This window comes from Neltuma alba, unplaced genomic scaffold, assembly GCF_004799145.2.
Source record: "Neltuma alba isolate B1F8T4 unplaced genomic scaffold, ASM479914v2 tig00010265_pilon, whole genome shotgun sequence".
In the NCBI taxonomy this organism is placed as follows: domain Eukaryota; kingdom Viridiplantae; phylum Streptophyta; class Magnoliopsida; order Fabales; family Fabaceae; genus Neltuma; species Neltuma alba.
In genome coordinates, this window is record NW_021635191.1 from 307,543 (window position 1) to 312,439 (window position 4,897).

A 4,897-nucleotide genomic window follows, 5' to 3' on the forward strand; every position below is an offset into this window, starting at 1 on the left:
AGAGAACCAGAAATTTCAACCATACAACTCAAGCAAACAAGGCAAGGAACAACTTAAAACCAAAAACTTACCTTAGATCTCACTTGGATGCTTAAAGTTGGTGCCTTTCTCCTTGGTTCTCCCTTGAACTCTCTCTTTTCCCTTTTCTTCTTGCTTGGGCGAAACATTAATCAGATTTAGGGGGAAGGATGAGCTCATTCAATGCATACAAAATATCCCACCAACCATCATTAATGTTATGCCATGTGTCAAAAGCCTACTTAGTCTTAATCCTCTCTCTTAATTAACTTAAATCATAATGTAATTAATTTCCAAAGTCAAGATCATCTGCATTGGTAGCTTGACACTTGGAAAGCTTTAATTACCATCCATTAAAGGCTTGACAAGTGGCAACTTGTGGGCCAAGTAAAGTGCAAGACTCTGCTTCTTGCTTTATCGGTGCACTTTTACTCTGGGTTTAACTTCTTTTCTATAATTACAGTGCTCTAGCCTCTGTAATTATTTTTTGTCAGATCCATAAATTATTCTCCTCATTTTTATCTTCCCAAATTGCCCTCTTTGTCTCAAATTTAATTTCCCAATAATTAAATAAAATGGAAAACTAATTTCCTTCTCTTTAGTGATTTTTCCACTTTTCAGAGGAATTGGGAAAAATCTTGGATACTTGAGGGTCTTCTTTTATTTCATAATTCTTATAATTCCTTAGGATATCATAGGAATTTTCTTGGAATTTTATCCTTCTTAAAAATATTTATTTGGAATTTTCCAACTAAAGGACCTTAAACTAGCTTAAATTGCCCTTAAATTCCTTTGTAATTTCTCTAAGGGCAATTTGGTCATAAAACCAATTTTATAATCCCATATAATTCTCAAGGAACATTTTCCTTATTTTTTCTTAATTTTCTAAGACTTGAAAATATTTTTCCATAATTATTCTTGAGCAATTTTCCTTAATTAGTCAAACTTTTCATAATTGGCTTGGAAAATTATATTATTTTCCACCATAAATCTTCTTTTCTCCTTATCCTTTTTGGCCTTTAAATATTTAGGAATATTTCTTATTCCTAATTATCATAGTACCGGATGTGACAAATTAAGCCTATCCGAATTAATGATAGGGTTATTTGGAAGGAAGTCATGGTTACTCTCTCGGCAACGATTTACAACTGAAGGAGGTTTCTATATCTCCAACTCATCCTTGGTCTTCATCTTCCCAAAGTGGAACCATACTCTTAAGATCTCTGAGAGACTTTTGACCATAAAACTGAGTAAAGTCATCTCCTCTCAGTTGGTCACCTAACTTATAATTCCCCAAAATTGTTCTAAGAACCAATACCATTCTCTTAGGCCTCATGTCAATTTCTCAAGCCACCTATTTGTCTCTTTAGGTGGTTAAGCCAATCTACCTTAGGAGTTCTCTTATTTCTCTAGCTACTCTTACTGTCTCTTACTATTTTAGAATAGTACAGAGAGATGACTTATGCAAGTTCTCTTTCCTCTACTTCCCTTTTCAGTAGGAGCATACTCTAGCATGCATAATGCCTGGCATTCCAATGCAAGAAGTGCAAGCTCTTACTGGTTGCTATGTCTGTAGCTTGCCAACTAGACATCTCATCCCTAAAAAGAGAGCCTCTCTTTCTATTCGCAGCTGCTTCTAGAAGTCATAGGGAGAGGGCTTATGAGGTTCTTCTTCTTTCTGCTTGCTCTAGTACTCTGCTAAGCTCAGGTACATCTAAGCCTAGCTTTGTTCTTGGCTAGTCATGCTTCCATTGAGTAAGGTCAGCTCCGCTTGCCTTGCCTCGGCTGTTTCCCTCTCCCGCTCAGATAGACAGTTTGCTCCATCTTGAGCAACATCAATCCTAACTTGAAGGACCAATTCCCATTTTCTTTAGGAAGATTCTTGGCCAAGACCTTATCCCTTGACAAAAGGTGCCTCTCAACCTAAACCCCAAGTGACTGAGTATCTCTTAACATTAGGGGAACATGCCAACCTCTAAGCTAGTTCCCTGTATAGCCATCTGTGTCGTCCTCTCTTTCTTGATCCTTAAGATATTTCACTAGGGCTCTCTATCTTAACTTTACTATCTCAAAGTTCCTATTCATCTATTTTAGGACTTGAGATAGCTATTCTATCATAGTGCACTAACCTTAACGAGGCTATAAGAGTTTGTCTAGCTTGGGTTGCCACTATACCTTCTTAGTAGTGTATAGACTCAACCCCTAACCATCTTGTTCAACTCCTCATCATTACTCTTCCTCTTGAGGGGGAATCTGATAACTCTAAAAAGTAGCTACCTCTCTATTTCTGACCTTTACTAATCTTACTTCCTGTGACTTCTGAGAGTCATTGTGTCTCATTGAGTTACCATCTTAACATCTGAGAGTTCATCTGTCATGACTAGAATCCTGGTTTGCAGCAATGAAAGTTACCACCTCCTCTGGTAATTGCTTCTGTATTCATTCATAACCACCAACTCCCTTACTTCATCATGAATGAAACACACTTTTCCCTTAACCTCTGCTAGTTTTACTAATCTTTATTCATTATACCATTGCCCATTCGGGCTTCCATCATGAAGTTCAACTTAACTTCTGAATTTAACTCCATTTCTCTTACGGGTAGGATCAGGGTTTTGTTCTTACCATTATGGGATGACAACCAGTTCAATACAATTACCACATCACTTCATGGAAGGCATACATATCAAGTCTAAGGTAGTATAACAATACTCCTAACCAACTATATAGCTTAAGCACATATCAGATGTAATTATCCTATTATGTGTTGGTATGGATACATGCATGTCATAAGGCAACATGTTCATAACCAAGCCAAGTCTTTTAGAACAGCATACAAGATAAGAAAATGACTAGCACTTGAATTAAACATTGCAATCACAAGGTGGTTATTAATAATGATTGTGCCTTGGATCATTCCAAAGACTTTCGGGTTTCTCCCCCTGTGATGGAAAATACTCATCCTTGGATGTGTAGCCTTGCTTTCTCTATATTCTGTGAACATTCTCTTGAGAAGTGTTCGAGCTTGTCGCAAGTGTTACAAACATTCTGCCCGGCCATACACGGTCTATCACCGTGACTCCTGCCGTAGATTGGGCATTCGTTGCCATTTAAGGACTTGCCTCCCTTCTTACTATTTCGGTTATCCCATGGCCTCTTTCTTTCCTGTTGGCATTAGAAGAGGTGCCACCTGTAAGGCCCTTAACCTCAAAACATTATAAACTCGTCGTAAAATCACTACTATGGTAGAAAAGGAAAGCTGTTACAACAAACTACCATAGTAGAAAGAAATTGCGCAATTTTTGAAATTAACATTCAAACTCGGGACAAACCCAAACTCTGTTGCATGCAACTAGAAATCATTCATTAACATCCACTGGGCCTCCGAGCCTCTGGCTCGAGTAACAAAAGACATCAACATCAGCCCATCCAAATGGTTTCTAACAAAATAAAACAAAATTTCACAAGACACTAGAAATGGCCTCCGGCCAACCCAAAATAAGGAGATAACATTCCCTCCAGTTTACAATAAGGCCGGGCAATCAAAATATTTCAAAAGGGGTCCTAAACGTGGCAATATATACTAGCCATACATATACAAGGGCTAGAGGCCTAAAGCTAACCAAGCTAAAGCCTCTGTGTCTCTTCCCGATGGCACACGCCTAGAATCTTCATCTAAAACATTGTAAACCACAGGGTGAGACAAACGTCCCAGTAACCAATCTTTCCAATTCAAGGTACTACTAAATAGGTGCTCGTGAGGTGTCAAGTGGGGCAGTTCACAAGTAATATGATAACATGATGGCCACAACAAAAATGTAAGTGCAATGATGCAATCCCATCAACCATATCCCTCACTTTGGGGGATTTTCAAGAGCCGAAGCCGGCCTATTCCTCACTATGGGGGACGTAAGGAGCCATAAAAGGCCTATCCCTCACTCTGGGGGACGTAGGGAGCCAAAAGGCCTATCCCTCACTGTGGGGGACGTAAAGAGCCAACCATCATGCATTAATGGAGGCCTTACCACGTGGTAGTAACAATCAAAACTCTCACCAATTCCCAATTCATGCATCATGCTCAAATCGTAATCAAAGAGTAAATAATCATTTCACAATTAACTTCTTTCAGTGGCCTATCCTTCACAAGTTCCAAATTCATTCAATATCAATTGAAACCCCATAAGACGGTTTTCCTTTTTAATATACAACATACACTTTGAATACAGTTGTTACTCGGAGCACAAAACATAAATCCACCACAATACCATAAAAGCATGTACAAAGGATTGGAAAGTGGTTACCTCTCGCCTGAGCAAGGAATAACAAACCAACAACACAGCCCCGTGCACCAACAAGGCTCACAACCGGTCTACACAAGCACACAACCAACATGTATTAGCTTTCAACTAATAATGTGGCCAAAACAACACTTGGGGACACAAAATTCCTAGCTCCAACCACAACTCTACCTAACTAAAAAGGGTATAAACATCAAGGCAACACTCCAAGGTCATAAAAATCCATTAAAACCTTAATTCCTTTCCAAACATCAATTAAAACTCATAACCTCAAGGACCCACTATAGGAGTTCAACACCCAAACATCCCATTTGAATAATTGAAGTCTTAACAACATTCTAAACCGATTAAACATCCAATTTAACCCTCCTTAACATAACCCAAATCACAAAACTCAAAATCAACCTCCACATTATCATCCTCAATCACAAACCTCCCATTTCCATAAACCCTAATTTCAAAAACTCAAAGTTCTTCAAATCCAAGAAAACTACACCGATTAAATACTTAGACTAACCCAAAGCAATCAATTAAACTCAAAACAATCGGTCAAAAACCTCAATTCCATAACCACCTAGAAA